This window comes from Tympanuchus pallidicinctus, unplaced genomic scaffold (assembly GCF_026119805.1).
Source record: "Tympanuchus pallidicinctus isolate F22 unplaced genomic scaffold, pur_lepc_1.0 scaffold13, whole genome shotgun sequence".
Taxonomy (NCBI): domain Eukaryota; kingdom Metazoa; phylum Chordata; class Aves; order Galliformes; family Phasianidae; genus Tympanuchus; species Tympanuchus pallidicinctus.
Window position 1 is genome coordinate 4,767,850 of NW_026294648.1, and position 18,641 is coordinate 4,786,490.

Here is an 18,641-nt window from a genome sequence, read left to right on the forward strand (position 1 = left end):
TTTATTCCACACAGGTGAACAGAAGGAAGCTTTCTGGGACGAAGCGCACCAACAGGAGGAGATGGATTAAATTAGACCTTTTAGTGTTCCTCTCATGGCAACTGACAGTTTGTGCTTTTTGCTCTCACTGAATCTAATCTCTCCCTCCTTGTGGGGCAGGAACACACTCTATGTCCAGTGGAAACTGCTGTGGAATATTCCCAGTTGTCCCCATTGCTCAGACAGGAGACAGGTTTGGATAAAGAGGACCAGAGAATGATAGAATCATTAGGACTGGAAAAGACCTCTCATATCATCTAGTCCAACCATCAACTCATCCCCACATGCCCGCTGAACCATGTTGCTCAGTGTCACATGTCCATTTTCTTGAACACCTCCAGGGACAGTGACCCCACCACTCACCACCAGCAGTCTGTGCCAGTGCATCACCACTCTTTCTGAGAAGACATCTTCCCCAGTAACCAACCTGAACCTCCCCTGACCAGACAGCCTCAGAGAGGGTTTGGAAAGAGTTTCATCTCAGCACTGTGCACATACTAGAACTCATGTATACTGGTTACACCAACGTAGCACAAAGTGACAGAAAGCCTTCCAAACCACAAGAAAATCTGGCTTCCAGAAACTTCTGAGTTTCTCAAGGAATTTCATTCAGATTCCATCCAAAATAAAACTACTGCAAAGTATTTGCCATTCTTCAGGAATTCCTGAATAAGTCAACAGTAAAGCAAGGGATGCAAAAACTGCTCTGTCTACAGTGTACAAATGAAAAAGCCATCTAGCTGTGAAATTTATTAAGAGATTAAAACACTTCTTGATCTCAGCTGCGCCATCAGCTCCTGGTTGGCACTGGTGCGCTCAGCAAAGCGGACTGCAGTGTGTTGCAGGCTCCCTCGCAGGGAGCACTGACTCCAGCGCTAGTTCTGTACGTTTCCACTTCCACATCTTCGCGTGCAGTATGCGTATTATTTATCTGCTTGAATGCCATCCCTTGGCATAACAAAACACATTTGTTTCACAGAAATCCAAGCGCTCCTCCCCATCTGCTGGCTGGCTGTGCTGCTCTGCCGAAGAGTGCCTCTGAAGCTTCAGGAGGTTACCCAAACAATATGACATCAAAGCTGAACACGAGTCAGCTATTCACACAGTCTTTTCCTGGGAGGAGAGAAGGGAAGGAGGAGCCAGAAAAAGTGAAGTCTCGCCTCATTTTTGGCAAATTATTAATTAATTCATTTCAAATTTGAACGAAGTCGGCATCATTGCAGTGATTTGGGAGTTGCACATCAGCAAACTACATAAAAATAATAAATAAAGAAAGAAGTCTTAGGGGTGCTTTGAGAGTTGGGTCATGTTGGATTTTTTTAGTCCAGATCATTTCAGTGGTTCTGCAAAACCAAAAAATGGCAAAAGGGTTGGGGTTACCATCTGCAGAGAGGGGCAGAATGAAAGGGACAGAGCTGGAACTTCTGAGCCAGATTTACTGTCAGAAAGGAGACTGCTGCTAGAGACAGGTTTGCAGCAAAATGCTGCACTTGATACACAGAGTAGAACTCATGAAAAGTTTAATTAAACACAGAAGCTTTCAAATTCTGAGTTGAAACTTTCATGAGATAGAGGTGCAGAGGCTGCGTGGGACCAGGAAGCTTCACACCTATTGGTAAAGATCTGCCATTTCCAAAAAATTGGAGCTTATAGCCACTTTGTGCATCTCACATAAATATTTACTGATCTGCTGACAAATGTGAATGTGCCCTCTGGCATCAGAGACTAGTGAAATTTTCCAAGTGATTCATCACAGCAAATAAAATCTCACGTAGTTGTTGAACAATTATTTGCCATTTAAACCTACGACTTAGTCTTGACTTAAAGACAATGCTTAAGATGAATTTTGTTGCTGAACTCCAGCTCCAGTCTATACTGACATACTGACATAAGTAGCAGGTTTGGTGCTGCGTCTACTATTTGTCCTTCAAGATTCTCAGCTGAAGTTAACCTGCCTGACCACCTGAAATTCTGTCTGAAATTCTACCTGAGATACTGCTGAGGCAAGTAACAGGACACAGGGAAAAGGAAAAATAAGGCTGGCTGCAGAATTAACTGAGATGTGGTGGGTGGGAGGAAGATGGAAAACACACTCAGCACAGTGTCCAAGCTGCACTCCTGAAGAAGCACGCCTTACATCTCACAATGCCAGCAGGTGAAGGAACGGGGAAGAGGAAAGCAGAGGTCAGTGAGGGTGTTACAAGCAGCCAGCAGGATGGGATATAGGACTGCCATTCTGCCTGCTGCTATGGGGATGAGAAGGCTGAGAAGTGCTTCAAACCATGCAAGTGAGACAAAAAAAGCCAGCCCAATTCTAGCACTTCTCTTATGTTTCTTCTTACTATTCATGAAGAAATGAATTGCTACAGAATTGCACACAACCAGGCGGAGGGCTCAAGGAGGATATGGGCTTCTTCCTGGGAAAAGAAAGAAAAAGAAAAATCTGCTGGCAACAGATTGTATTTTATATTGTAGCACCTGCAGCGGTCAGCCTGATCTTTCACTGAAGAGAAAATATTCAATGTGGTTTCCAATGCTGGAGAAAAAAAGAAACCCAGCAAACAAACAGCAGCTACAAAAACCACAGACAATATCACAACTAAAGAAAGGCTTAGAAATGGATCTCAAACTGATCTGTGTCAACATTCAGATAGTGTTTTAATCATCCTGGACAGCTTCCTCCCAGCATCCTGAATTTCATAAGTCAGAGCCAGTTTTAATTAGAACAGCCTCCCAGCACCCCCTCTGCATATAGCTGTGACTTCAGCTATAACACAGAACAGAAGCACTCACCTCACCCAGCAGAGGCACAGATAAAAGACATGTTGTCTGAAAATCTTCATTTTCCTCATTTCTCTTGTTGTTGTTTCAGGTGCTTTTTTTTCATTAGAGACTCTACTACTGCTGATACCCCTAAGGCAAAGCTTACGTGAGTGGCTCTGAGCTTGCACCTCCTATGCAGTCAGAAAAGTGCTGTTCTGAAATAGCGCTAGCAGCAGAAACCATTCACGAACTGGGCAGCCAACTTCTAGGCACTGCTACACATCAGTCTCCTTTAAAACAACTAACTGGAAAACTCCTCAGCCTTATGTCTCAGTTCTAAAGGATCACAGTGGCAGAGGGTTTCTGAACAGGAGGGTTACCAGGTCACAATGCCCACAACATTTCAATCCTCCTGAGGAGCTGGCCTCACTCCACTGCCAGCCCCCCACCACTCACCAGTGCTGGCTGAATCTTTCTGGAGACCAAATAGCTGTGTGAGCGCAATGAAGTGGTGGGTGGTGCATTTCAACAGCTGCAACAGCAACAGTAGGGCACCTCCACTGCCATGTAGATTTGTATGAGTGCAATACGTAGGCATTTATCACTGGTAAAAATGCACAGCTCATGGTGGTGGCTATGTTGAAAAAGAGCAGTTTGTAGCTGAGAACTTGCCCTGCCAACTAGCGCTACAGTGCTCTTTGTAGTAATTTCCATGGAAATAAATAGGAAGCATTACTTTCAGAGCAGCCTATGTAAATATTTTGTTACAACCAAAAATACCATCAGATTCCTAAAGCAGTTTATGAGACACAACCAAATCATTAATTCCTCTCCTGCCATGCCATTTGCCTGTAGTTGCCCTATTAACCCCATTGGAAGTGGCAATGGACCATACTGTACAAAAGCTGTGTTTTTCCTTTCCCCTTCAGTAAAGCACACTTGCTCACAGCACACTTTCTGACCTGCCAGAGCTTGGCTTCACCCCTGCTGTAGAATCTGCAAGGAGTATTTGCACGTAACAGGCAAATGAACCAAGCAAGGTCACAAAGCCCAGAACGGATTAGAAATAAATACCGTGGGTCAGCGCCTCAGGGGGCTGTTGAAATCAGGAGTGCTTCATCTGCTTATACCAACAGAAGATTTGTGGCAGAAATACTGAATTTAATGCAGAAATATTTCTATTCAGTCTTGAATCTGCATTTCAGCCACCCCATACCAGACAAATGTGTCATTTTAAAATATAACACATCACAAAACTCTGTCTCTGCCCTATTGCTCCTCTTGCCGCTGTAACTGCCAGCATAATATTATTTGCTTGAAAGAAGTTACTTCCAGTATACGCCAGTGGAAGAAAGAGGAAAATCCTTCCAAATGGTTTATTCAGAAATGAAAAATTGGGGATCGGCAGCTTTTATATCCAAGACTCGCATCTAGTGTACAGAAAGATGAATGTATGGATGGATTTAATCTAGACCATTACTAGAAATCTCCTGTGACCTGAATTCTTATCAGTGTAACTCTGCAGATCCTCCTGCGAATGGAGGGAGAGCTGGACAAGCCAGGAACGTGAGCCAAAGGGTTAGGAAACTGGCACCCTTTATTTTTTCCTCTTTTGCAATTCAGAAGTTTCTGTTTGTTTGTTTGTTGGCATGTTTTTGAAAGGGATCAATTCTCTAATACGATTGAGTTATGCACATCTCATTTACTGGAAGAAAACATGAGAAGAGCAGCTTACTGGAAGGGAAACTTATAAGAAAGGCTAAATTGGATCTCGAATAGCTCCTATAACACAGCTATTCTTTATTTGGTTTTGACATTTTTTCACTTGTCTCTGGAAAAGTACATTACTCAGGAGGAACTGCTGATGAATTTCTGACAGTGTGCCTGGGGTTTTTTTTTGTTTTTTTTTTTAAAAAGGCACCTTGTAGCACAGTTTCCAAACTTTGCATCAAAATCACATCATAGCCAAAATATTCCAGGAACCATGTGCAGAATTAGCCTTCCTTCATGTACAATTCAAAATGTTCTTTGGATGTCAATACATAATAGCTCAACAAAGGTGGCTTTGTTAGCAGAGTTTTTGAGAATAAAATATAAAGAGGCCTCAAAAAAATGGTAGAAACTCTGGAAGTACAGTCAGGAAGGGCTAAAGTCTGATACAGGCCCATTCCAAGCTTTTTTGAGGCATTTTGTAAACCATATGTAGTCTTAGATGCTCTGCCAAGCCTCGCCTCCTTTTTCAGGGCTTTAGGACCATCAAGATCACAATGGCTCTGATCAGGGAAGTTTTTTTCAAACATTTTGTCAAACAATCTGCCTTCAGGACATTTCTCAACATCCGAAAGTCCGGCGCAGTGCATGGTCACCCAGTGCTGCTCCATATGGATCACGACACAGAGAGGTGGGCAGCAAACACCAGATTAACTGGGATCAACACTCACAGACTGTACTTCCCATGGTTTGTAACAAAGCAGGTTTTGACTTGAGGTCCAAAGTCACAATTTCTTCACCAAAAGGGACCTGTGTGTTTCTAGCCAAGGAAGAATGGAGCACTATCCATTATGAACATGCCAGTAAGCTCTAAAAGGGAGAGAAACAACTGAGATACACAGGCACAGCAGTGAGCTCAGGCAAAGCCTGCAGCAATTTCTTTCATACAGCACATTGACAGCACACTGAGTTTCATAATTCTCATGGAATTACGACTCATAGAGATGCTGCAAAATAAGTTCTGGCAAGAATGGGTGAGAGTGACCCACACACCATCCTCAGGTGCTGTAACCCCAACCCACTCAGGGTTAAACAAGACATAGATGACATATCTTTCGAAGGGTAATCATTCTAGTGCTCTTCACTTACTTCACACTGATGCTGAGGTTATAATGCAAACAGCTGCTATGAGTTCTCATGGATTCGCAACTTACCTTCTCCTGCAGTAATGTCATCATCTGCCAACGTACCTGAAAGTAACACAGACTCGTGTCAAATTTCACTAACAGGATCACAGCAGGTGTCACTTTGTTTTGGAATTACGATCGTGAACATTTTGCTAATCAGATTTGCAAAGCATAAGCACTCCCAAGGCTTAACAACAAGAGAAGGTAAACGCTTGTTGGGAATATCTGCATGGCTGTGTGCTGGCCTGCATGCTGTGCTCACATGTGCCACTTGTGCCTCTCCTTGTGTGTGCTTACTGATACCTCAGAAAAACAAGCTAAACCAACAGCCAGTGTTGCTGATGCGTTTCTGAAAGGTTTTTTCCCGCAAAAGCATGACCATTTTGAAAAGCTACAAAAATGCTTTGGCACAAAATGCATGAAGGGCATACATTAACATACATTGATTACTTGTATTTTTAAATGTAAATGTGGTCTGCTCAGCATCTAATAGAATTATGCCTGCGGCAGTTAGCAAACATCATCGACATTCAATCCTCTGTTCTGAAGAATTGCAAAACATCTGATTCAACAGTTTTTATCGGGATAATATTCATAGTGCAAAGAGGAAACAATTCAGAAATGCAGCTGGTTCTGTTTCTCAGGTTTGGGGGTTTCGGACACAATCTCCCCAGGTGCTGACGCCTTTATGAGAGGTGATGGAGTTCCCTGTGACGCAGTGCTGGTAACCTGTACACAGGTGCATATCTCCTGCTCTGTCCTCTCCCAAAGATGGCAATTCAGGCTTGGCTCAGCAGCACTCCCACCCCAGCAGCCAGTCCTCCTCTGAGGGAAAGTCACAGGCCAGAACACATCTTCTAAAAGCATCTGAAGTGAACTGCCTGTCGTACATATGGCACAAGCTGGGAAGCCCACTCTTAATATCAAGGGTATTCATACAGTCAACAGATTACCTCTTCAATCAGGTCTGGTCAGTAGCAATCAAGCAGTTAATAGCTCTACAGCAAACAGGGGGATGCCCGGAGTCTCACACACACGATAAATCCATAACTTTTTCCTTGTCCTGATAGGAGACTCACATTTTCACCCCCGCTGATAAATGCACAAAGACAACTCTCTGTCAATCAATAACCCAGCGCTCTTCTGACATTCTTTTGAATCCATATAGTTAATTAATATATATATGCACATCCAAAATCTATACAGATTAAGCCTGGATTACAAAATCCTTTCCTTGCCCAGTTTGAATAACGGTGCAAAAATGAAGATCCAGCCAAAGAAAGCTGCTCTAATTCTTGTGTATTTATTTGGCTTGAAACCTGCCATCAAAGAAAAGACTGTCGTTATTTGAGCAGCAGACCTTAAGTGATAGATTTCCAAGTGCATCATTTTTAGAGACATTAGAGCTATCAGGCCTATATGGTTGCTAAGATACCATGAATCATGAAGGAAAATATAAGATAATGGTAGGCAGACACTGCGATGTTTATCAGAGTATTTTCTCTGCATCTTTCTTAATAGCATCATGATTAGGATCATTTTCAATAGTTCCCATCTATTTTCCAGCTAGGTGAAAGAATGCAACTGCATTAAGTTGGCAAACATTGTTTATAATTCACATTTGGCCAAGTGTAAATGAATCTGTGGAAGTCAGGATTTGTAATTGCTACAGCAGAACTTATTAATAAGTAAGAAGGTGTGGCTGCGCACAGGTTTCTCTCCTGGCTATTAAATACTATCTCCAGACTTGGAATGAAATCATCCTTCAGTGATTTCAAGTATATTCTGCGATAACACAGACTGTGCTTTCAAAGAGTTTTTAAATTAAATTTGTAGCTGAGGTAATTGCTGCTGCAAAATTATGCAATCGAAGTAAAGCTTTATGCTGCAGCTTTCTTGATATTATAATTTAACTGCCTCTTTTCTAAATCATAAAAGTGTGAGATATCAGATTAGTGCAAAGCATTAGGTTATTACTGAATTATTTCATCTTTTATCTCTGAGACTAGACAGTGATAAGCAAAGGGACAAATCCACAGCCCACTGTGCAGTGCTGCATGCCAGCTCCCAAAAAACTCTTCTCTGGGTTCACTCTTCTACTGCTTTAAAAAGGTAACATCCAAGATTGGGAAAGGAGTGTTCATCAGCCCCTTTCTCTGACTTGCATCCCCATAACTGAGCCTACGTGTAAAGGTTTAATTTCTGCACAGGAATACTCAAACATATTGTTAATAGAAAACTTAATGGAAAAGCTGTTCTGAAAGTAACATTTTGTAGTTTATGATGTTGGTCCAGTACATCAGACGCAGATGTTGGTGGTATGGCAGCAGAGGCTGAACCTTCCCACCAGTATCCCATTACATTCGGTTGCCATGTGACAGATGGCAGCAGAGGGGCAGTCTGGTGGAATGGCATCTGACACAGAAGTGCAGACGAAGCAAAGGGGTGGAACTGAATTGCTCCATGTGGAAAACATGGCACCCATCAACATTCATCAGTGCTTGCTGAACGTTTCTGGAGACCAACACAGTGGGTCTGAGGGTGTGAGCACAGTGAGGCAGTGGGTGGTGCGTGTTAGCAGTAGCGAGTGCAACGTTAGAGACAAGCCATGTTCTGGACGGCCATGCACATCTGTCACACCATGAAATGAACAGCATCTCGATCAGCACGTCCATGCAAATTATCAGATCATGATCAACTATGTACAGAGCAGAACATTATCTTCAGCGTGTTGGAAACTACTGTAGCAGTGTTGAAATATCGCAAAGTTTTTGCCTCGTGAGGCCCACGAATGCTCATGCAGAAACAGAAAGAACATTGTCTGCAAGTTTGGCAGGACCTATTGAACAAATACAAAGGTGAAGGCAACAGTTTTCTGGATCATATCATTGCTGGTGCCGAGACATGATGTTACCACTACAAGCCAAAGTAGCAGCAGATCTTGGAGTAGCAACACATGAATTCTCCCATCAACTAAAAAATTCAAGACACAGCCCTCAGCTGGTAAAGTGATGTGCATTGTTGGGATAGAAAAGGGGTGATCCTTCTGGATTTCCTGGAACCCAGACAAATCATCAACTCTGATGCTAACTAAGCTGAAGGCTCACATTTCCAGCATCAAAACAGAGAAGAAGACAACCCCTCCCTTGCAACAAGGTAACGTCAGGTCCCGTACCAGTTTGAACGCCATGGAACACACTGCCAGTCTTGGCTGGAGCGTCCTACCACAGCCGCTGTATAGTCCACATAAGGCACCTTCTGACTTCTATCTGTTCAGGCTGCTGGACAACACTTTCCTAGCAATTATACCATCATAGCAGCCATGAAACAGTGGGTCTCCTCCAGTGGTGCAGATTTTCAGAAGCATGACATGCAGGACCTTATTCATTGCTAATGAAAAAGGGTAGCTACATTGTGGTCTCTATCAAAAAGCAGAATTTTGCAGATGAGAATTTGCTTTTTCTGATAGTGTTACTGTGCTCTTCATAGCTGGTGCAGTTTCTATAGAAATAAGTAGGAGGTATTACTTTCAGAGCAACCTACGCAGGTGTTTCTTATTTGCCATTCAGGAAACCCACAAGTTTGTGGACCATGTGTCTCATCCATAATAACCCTGGAAAGATTCTTGGAGGCAACGTCACTGGATTACAAAATACCAATTAGAAATTTCCCGGCTAGAATGCAATATTTCACTTTGAAACGCAGCCATCATAACATCATTCTGAATTGCATAGACTCTCATCTGTTTAATAAATAAAGTAGAATGGGAAGACTGGTGTTTTTGCCACAAAGCACATTTCTGGGTGCAATATCACTCAGCCAGAAGTCCTACCTTTTGTGCAGACATGGTCATCTCGTCTATGTTCAGAAGAGGTCTTACACTGGAAAGGAAGAATATTAGTTACACTACTGTAGCATTATCCTACTACTATATTATATCCTCCTGGTATTAGAAGGGCAGCACATAATGAAAGGTAAAGACTAGACAGTTGGACTTTCCTCGTCCAAGCTTTCAAATAAAGCACCTTTGCATTTTGCACTAGAGAGACATTTTAATGTATCTTGCTTTCTGAAAACAAAACAGGATAGGGTGAGGGTGAGGGAGGAAGCTGGTGGCACACAGGAGGAGGCACCAAGCAGCCTAAGAGAGCAGTGACAATATGCTACAGCAATTAACCTGCAGCTGCTATGAGATTTAAACCGAATCTCCCACAAAACAAAGCAGTGACACCTTCCTGGAAGCGTCCTCTCTGTGTCCAGTACATATTTGTTGTTTAGCTTGCAGTTCTGTCTCAAAGCAAGGTTTCCCTGTCCTTGAAAAGAACTACGAACACTGCCTCATAATCCAACACTTTCAAGAACACTGGACATTTTTCCATTCACTTAACAAACATCAGTAGGAAGGCCTGAGAGAGGCTGAGAGAGGTCTGCTCACAGCAAAGAAAAGGGGCAGTAATATTTCTAATTTTCCTGGCACCAGCAAAGGTAAATACACATTGATGCTTGGAGACTGTAACTTTTTAAAAGTAAATGAGCCTTGAAGATTATCTGTCAGCTAAAACGTACCCAAGGGCTTGCATTGCAATGCTTCTTTTTTAAAGAATGTTTGTTTTAACATTATGGTTGCAACCAGTGGAAGAAAAATGTAGAGCCATCATAAAAGATGTGAGTAGATACCCAGTTGTTAGAGCTGGTTTAGGAACAATCATAGGAGTGATGGACTGTGCGACCCAGGAGAGGTTCCTTCCAACCCTAATGATTCTCAGAATTGATTTTCTTTTGCAACTCACTTTCAGTTAGCTTTAGAAAGAAAAAAAATAAAAAGGGTGAGATCAATGCTAGCTTCAATGACACAGTCATTCCAGCTCCCGCAGCATTTTCTTACCATGGCAATCTCTTTATTTTCTTTCTTATATGAAGACCATTCTCTACTTCTCTCTTCCTGGTTGTGCATAAATATAAGGGGTTGAACTCCTAGTTTACTGACTCCAGGGCTGAATGCAACATTAATACAAATTAGTTAGCACTCAGAGAGTGAGTATATAGTTATTCTGCCCACAGTTCAGGAGAAGTGATCTCTGCATTCGTTATCATGCTTGCTAAACAGACTCCTCTAGCCAGAAGCTAGAACAGAACTGCATATGTAAGAGATGTTTCTCTCTCTAGAAAGATGCATTCTGTAAATTTAACATTGCAGGGTATTAACACAGTTCTGTACAAACTGGTATTTCCACTGCTAAAATGCTGGCGGACCATTAAAGGCAAATTCCCTTGCTTTCAGTCTGCAGTGTAAGGGGAGGAAAGAACTATTCCCTTTTCAGCCCACTGACATAACAGTCTGGATCTAAACAAGAAATCTAACCCTAAACTGTCTCTCCTATACTTTTCTAATGATTTGCTGTTTCCACTGGGCTCTTCTATATCTTCTGCTTCTTCCTTTCATATCTCATACCACAGCTGACAAAAGGGAGTAAGAATCATCAGGCTGCACCTATGATAGAATGCTGTTTCATGCTGCAAATCAAGCCATGGCCTGAGCTTGCTGCTGCTGCTATGCTCACTATTCACTGAGGGTCACCACACTCTGGAACACCTCCTACCACCTACCATCCAAATCCCCGTGGCAGGAAGACACACTGACCTAACAGACACTCTGCAGATCTCTGCATCCAGACTGCAGTGTGTTACCACCTACCACACTCTCAGTTGTCTGCCTTGAATGAACAAATTACCTCACCAGTGCCCACCATGCAAGAGTTTTGCTCTACATGCTTTCCTGACTTGTAGTTTCACTCACTGTCTGAAACCACCTGCTTGCTTCATCTATGGCAAGTGGAAGAGTATTCTTCTGCACACTGCCTATGTATGGATGCCTGTAAGGACTGTCGTGCTGTGGCTGGACAACAATAATGAATAACTGCTGCCTGCAGATCAGGAAAAGAATTAAACTGAGATGATGACTCCGAGGTCATCTCCATCTCCTGTGTCACGAAGGTTTGGTGGTTGGACTAGATGACCTTAAAGGTCATTTCCAAACTTAATGATTCTACAACCGTAAGGTTTAGGATGAGATGTAGAGATTAGCGTCTGAGAAGACTACAGTGATTAGAGAATGGTTTATGGAACTCCAAGATTTCCCTCTCAAGACAGCTGCTCAAAAATGAATTGCAGAGCAGGCAGCCCAGGCATTTCTGGAGGAATCAAGCTGGTTGATGGCATAAAGAAATCTCCTTAAAAGTTAAAAAAGAAAGCACCAATGGCTTTAGCATGCCACATGGTGCATTCTCCAAACTGCCTTCCAGAGTCCCTGATACTAAGTACAGAACAGCCTTCATTTTAGATGAGAAGGAACAGCAATACAGAAAAGAAGAACTAGAAGGATGTAATGCCAAAATGCCCGAGACTGAATGTTGAATACTGAAATGAATGTGTGACAACACTTAGGCCTTTCCACAGGGCTGCCTATTGTTCATGGGCTATAAGGGCTTGGGCCAGACAGGATATCCAGAAGCAACGGGACCTGAAGCAGGCACAGGGATGTGAACTTGCCACCCCAGGCTTCCTCATGGCCTGGCACAGCATGATCTCACCTAACAGCAGGCAGCTGCTGCTAGAGCCACATGTTATGCAGCATAGCAGCACTTAAAAGTTGAAGACAGCCAGGACCCCACATAGAAGCAGCAGCCATTACAAAATGAAAGTACAAATGCACCCACCTTGACAGATTCACCCCCAGGAATGGGGTCCTGCTGCTTCATTTGCCCTACATACTTTGTACCTTTTTGCAGGCAACACTTCAGCTTGAAAACCTGAGCAGACCTCTCCCTGGCAAGCCCTGTGGAAATCTCCCTCAGGCAGTGTTAGCAGCAGTCAGTCTCCTCCAGTACTCACCATATATCTTATTTTTGCATTTCTCACTTTAACAGCTCTCCATCCCAATGTGAGTGCAGAAGCAAGCTATGCAGATAGAAGCTGGCATGTCTACACAGCAGCAAGGCTGGCTATGATTTTGTAACAGGTTTATATAGCTGTCTATACTGAATGTTAGTATTAAGCTTTGCCTTCTCACATGTTAAGACATCTCCTCAGCTCCACAGGACAAATCCTAGCTCTGATCCAGCCTCTGCCTTGCAGCAGCAGTGCTCACACCCTTCTTGCGTGGCTTGGACGGCCTAATGGCAAGGGCAGCCCAAGAGCTAGGGTGCCTTTGTGTTGTTATTCTTCACTGTTCAAGTGCTGATGCTAAGAATTAGCACGAAAAAAGTTGTCTGGTCTAATTCATCTATCTCCATAGGGTGGCTCATGCATTCCTGCTCTTACACTACACTATCTTATATTTTTATGACAGAATTTCATTTACTTTATGCCAATACAATCCAATTAGTTTATATTGCAGCACTAAGATCCAGAGTTGCAGTAGTTTGCTTTTTACATGCCATCTTTCCCTTCAGCCTTTCAGAACTGTCATCAATAAACACTTTAACCAGTCCAAATGTACCTGCTCCTTGTAAGGCAGTGACAAAATCTAGGTTTTAGGCATAGTCCAACATCCAAGAAAAGTCTGTGGCTTTTCTAAGTTTTTTTTCTACTGTGCTTCTTTCCTTATCACACACATCTTCCACACCTTTTTGACTTTGTTTTGTTTTTCTGCTTGTTTCTGTTAAATCCCAGATCTCTCTTCTTCTGTTCTCCCATACCTCCTGCCACTCTTGGATTTTCCTCAACTCATCAGGAGGAAATACGTGTGATACAATTTAAGGAGTTGACCTGCTCTGTCCTTAATTTATTTTGTCCCAGTCTTACTTTTCATATTGCTTTTGTTGTTTTCCAGACAGACAATTTCTGGTTGATAAATGCATGGGAGAAGCACGTATCCAAAAAGCACTGCCATTTCATATAGCCCAGTGTTTGGCATGGACTCACAGAAATGTTGGTGGCCTTGCCTGGGAATTAATACCTGCAAGTCCCAGAGATGGTTGGCTTCAGTTTCCTTCGTTCACAAAACCCACTGCTTTACTGACACTGAAGTCCAATACAGTGGTGTGTAAATAGCAGATAACAGCCTGTACATTGTTAGCACACTTTTTGTGGATCTATTATGAAATTCATTTATTCCACTATCCCCTATGATCCCTCTTTTCATTTTATTGTTATATTCTAACCTTCACCTCGACTGCTCCATTGCTTTTCATTCTTCTGAAGAAAGTATATTTCAATACTTGATCTTGAGCATTTTAGCTAACAATACCTATAACATCCCTTCAAATACCTGTTCCTGCTCCTGCAGAATTTCTTCTATTGCTTCAGGCAGTGTGATATCATTTCATTTTCCCTTGAAGAAGTGCAAGGTATTTTGGACAGTTTTCTGGGTTATATCAGAAGGTGCTGTAGGTGGGCACATTGCTCCTCAGCAGCTGGCCATGTAAGCTCTAGGGAAGCACTGCATGCACAGCCCCCTCTTTAGCTGCAGATCACATCTGGGATGAATCTCCAATAGTAGCGCTGCCGCCATGGAAAAGTTGTGATTAAAACTGCTTAAATATTTGGACAATAATAGAGAAATAGGCAAAAGTGCTAAACTTTTCAACATTTTCAAAACCAAACTTTCTGGTACTGTTTTTTGAAAATCCTATTTCTCGAGGGAGGGGAGTGGAAGAGGTCTGAATTTTCTATAGCAATAAAAAATAGTAAGAAAAGAGTTATATGACATTTAAAATAACATAAAATAAAAATGTTCATTTAAGGAGAAGCTGTAGTCCTGAACAAAATGAAAAGATACAAATATTCTGAATGGAGGCAAGCAAGTTAAGTATTTCTGCTTTCTTGTTACTAAGAACTTCACATCCAAGAAAATTCTCCTAATGCCCTGAAAAGAAGCTCTTAACTGTGAACAGTGTGCTCAAAACTCAGCCTGTAAAACATCTTACCTCCCAAGGGAGGAAAATTTGCCCTTGCAAGATTTCTTGTTGCGCTTGACACAAGAGTTGATTGATGAACTGTTTTCATCTCTCACTAAAAATCAATGTTATTAGACAGAGGAGCTATATGCTGGTGTTTCACATGCACTAGTTCTCAAACTGTATAAGAGGAGGAGCTGCAATTTGACCCTTTCACATTCTGTATCTGACTGATGGCCATTTTACAAAACCACGTTCCCATTCTCCGATTTACAAGATCACTAAACCATAAGAAATACTTTCAGATGATAAGTTACTGAAAGCAGTAGCCTCCTCATCACACCCACAAAATATTGTATCCACAGAGGCTTCCATGTTCTGTTCCACTTAGGCTTTTTTTTTTATTGTAGACTTTAACTATCAGATAAATACTAAGTAGTTCTTACCTTACTGAGATAAGAAATAATATAACTGAGTCTTTTTCAATCCAGGGCTAGAATATCACACATGTTGTCAGGTTAACGGCGTTCACTGCTCAGATACAATTTCATTTACTAGGAACACCTTACTAAGTCAACAATAAATACTTTTACTTCTGCATCATAACATGTAAGTGAATGAATTGATGCACTAATTTCAGTCTTTTTATACATATATAGATAGATATATATATATAATGTGTATACCCACCTTAAAGATGCGGTGAAACTGCACAAAGCTGTGTTTCAAATATGGATTTCTACTGGCAATGTCAAACTAGCAGTGCCAGACTGCAACACACTGGGGCTTTTTTTAGAGAGAAGGTCTATGAGGTTCACTGTTTGCCCCAAAAGGTGTTCCAAATTTTTGCCCTGGGAGCAAAGATGCTGAGGTCACTCCCACACCCATCCAAATTCTAGGGCACATTTTCATTGACTTCAGTGACGCTGAATTGAGCACCCTAACTGAAATGTTACATCTGCTCCAAAAAGCCTTTTCAAAGGAGTTGCTTCACAAATTTGGTAGACTCAAGACTTGTTGTCTGCATCCAAAGGTTTTACTAACCAAACCTTCCTGAGACAGGCTTGAAACAGAAATGAAAATACACTGTATGGAAGAGAAGGTAGAAACAGAAAGTTTTGCATCATCGGAGATCACAAAGGAATATGAAATTTGGTAACCTAGTAAGAAACATAACGCTTAGGTTCCCATTAAACTAAAAAGAGAAATACAAATCTGTCTTAGATCTGATCAGTCACCCAACAGCATAATACTGTTTTTATTCTTTATGCCAAGTGCAATTAACGTCAAATTGGAACGATCTAGTAAAAAAGCTTAAATAATAAGACACCATTCTCCATAATGGGAAGTCCCACAACACACTCCCCCACATACACACATAAACAAACAGCAAACTAAAAAGCTCTAATAGCAGCCTTTCTATTGGCTTTACACATTATCATCGCTCATTGATTGCTATGATACATGTTTAATTACGAGGACAATGATCTGACCAAAGCAGTTTTAGCACCTATAATTGTTCAAGCTTCTAACAATGTTCTCTAGTGTGAAATATTATCAAGTAACTAAGAGCCGCCTTCAGGAAACATCATTCCCTGTGCCAGAAGCATTCATTGCCTGCTGAAGCTCTTTCATTGAGTCTCTCCACTTTGAGTGGCAAGTCTTCCACGATACCTGCTTACAAGAACACTGAGAAATGTGGTTTTCATTCCCACTGTCTCTTGTCGTTTTCACTGGTTCAAATTCAGATTAATATAACTAATATTGGACTCTAGCAGCAAGGTCTGTCTTTGTTGGTTTCTTTACAGAATCTTAATTGTTTTTGTCAGTTACAAATTACGAGTTCAACACAATATCTTGAATTTAAGTGGACAGACTTTCCCTGTTTCACATAGATTAAGTCTTCTACCCATAAGGGAACAAAGCCGAGTCTCTTGTCATCAACTTCAATTTAAATTTCTACCCTTCTGCATATCACAGTAGCTATACCCAGAAATTCAGTTTTACAGTCATTGCTAAGGAGCAGTAGAAATGGCTTCACTGCGTTTTCCTCCTTTTTTCCCCTCCTCTCATACATTTCAGGAGACATATGGAAAGAGATTAAATGCAGGAACATAACAAATGGTCCACACCGTTGTCACCAGACAGGGCACTAGTCACAAAACTGGTATGGTCTCATGCTCCCTTTTTCTGCACTTCTCTGCTTTGTAAGCTGAACATAGAAACTTTACACCCTGCACCTGATGAAATCCCGTATTTCTGGGGATGGTACAAGCATGGCAGATGAGAATCAATTTGATTTTTATAAAAAAAACTCTGGAAAATGAACAAATAACAACAACAAAAAGCTCTGAGCAGTTTAGGAAGATGAAGTGTCCCTGCAATCACCCTAGCAGGCAGAGCCATAATCACAAGCACATTGGTAACACCCTACACAGCAGAAGGCTCTTTGCTGCAGCCCCCACAGGAGCCCCATCTCAGCTCTGCCCACCTGCCCAGGAAAACTTCAGCGCTGGAAGCTCTAGTTATTCCCAGAGCAGAAATAACTGACACAGAGAAATGAAGAGACTCGAGGAGAATCCAGTCCTGCATGAAGTGAAAGCAGCAATGAGATGCCACAGCTTAGAAAGCAGAGAGCCATGGTATGGAAATGGGGGAAGGAGAGCAAAGAGAGCTGTGCTTCTTAGCTGCCAGGGCAGAGGGCACAAGGGGAAATTTCAAAAGTCCCTCAGATAATAGGGGAGGATAAAGCTGCACGGCCTGTCTGCAGTGCTTGCAGCCAGCTTAGCCACCAGAATTGGAAGGGAGGAGAGCTGCCAGTTTTAGGTCTTTTTAGACTTAAGTACTTTAGGGCAATAATTCATCTTTCTGCTCCATGCTTTTCTCAGCACAGTGGAGACTACTGTTTTTGTGCCTCTGGACAATGCAAAGAACGGGGCAGCACCTAGCACAAACAAGGTGGCTGAATGCATTGCAGAAAGAGCCCAAACCCCATCACCAGTGTATTTTTTCCCTTCTCACTCGTTGCCTAATGTTTACCATCCAGGGCATTTGAGGTTTGGGTTTTGCATTGACTTCTCCAGGACTGATGGCAGGCTTGAAGCTAAACACACGTTCAGATGCTCTGGCACAGCAGCGACAATAAGCCCAGCACAGCAGAGGATTAAATCTCAACCACAGCCACTGTTAGGATATTGAACTGTAGACTTTGCATTGCTTTATTGCTAATTTCTGCACATATGTCTGTGATCAGTTGCAGGGCTCTGGCATATGGTGAATGCACCTGCTAAGTTAGCCAGTGCCATGGCCTCCGACAACAAGGAGCACTTCTGGCAGGATCTGCCAGGGTTAAAAGAAGGGATTACGAAGGCTCTTATGCTGTACTGCCTTACATTCCCCAAACAAACACAGCACATGCCACTGTAATAATCTCAAACAAACAGTCTGAAATGCTTGGAGCATGCTACAAAACAGATTCATCACTTTCTCACTGCTAACCAAATTTATTATTAAGTATCCGTGACTCAAATTGGTAAAATATATTATTGCATTTTTTGGTGCCCGTTTGTGTGAGCTGGGGTGGAATATTAACACGCTGCTTATTCACCCAACTCACATTTTCATCTATAAAGTTACATATATCGCATAAGAAATTGGCAGCCGTATCTGCAAGAGGGAACCATAAACTCCAACTAGTCTTTATTACAGATTTTGTCGATAGCATTCACACTGTTCCTTTAGCAGCAAAATCCCTGAGACATATTCTCCACGTTTCCTGTTCATTCACCCACTATCCAATTAACAGCCTGTTAAGCTGCTCACCTGCAGAGCCATCTATTCTCAGGCCTCTGAAGCACAGCTCTAATCCCTCCACTACTCATACCTGATTGCTGGACTTACACGGTTGCAGTTCTGGATGCTTTTTCAAGCCCAAACAAATTGCCTCTCCCAGTGTCCTCCAGCATCTTTATAGGGATTATTATTCCCCAGATCCTTTCAGGCCTACCCATGCGCTCGATTTGCTAGACCTGCAGTCAGGCTTTTA

General features: G+C 42.2%; 2 long non-coding RNA genes across 3 annotated transcripts in view; both read right to left on the reverse strand.

Moving 5' to 3' along the window:
* Positions 1 to 787: 787 nt before the first annotated feature.
* Positions 788 to 6,783, reverse strand: LOC128076222 (uncharacterized). Its single transcript, XR_008204284.1, has 4 exons — positions 6,653 to 6,783; positions 5,662 to 5,762; positions 2,382 to 2,456; positions 788 to 1,152 (listed from the first exon to the last, which is right to left on the reverse strand). It is a non-coding gene; the product is annotated as an uncharacterized LOC128076222 (long non-coding RNA).
* A 2,747-nt stretch (positions 6,784 to 9,530) lies between these two features.
* LOC128076223 (uncharacterized) overlaps positions 9,531 to 18,641 on the reverse strand; it is a 73,359-nt gene continuing 64,248 nt past the window's right edge. Inside the window, exon 3 of one of the 2 annotated variants that reach the window (XR_008204286.1) lies at positions 9,531 to 9,580. This is a non-coding gene — a long non-coding RNA (uncharacterized LOC128076223). The remainder of the gene's footprint in view (positions 9,581 to 18,641) is intronic. The other variant, XR_008204285.1, reaches the window with a different exon arrangement.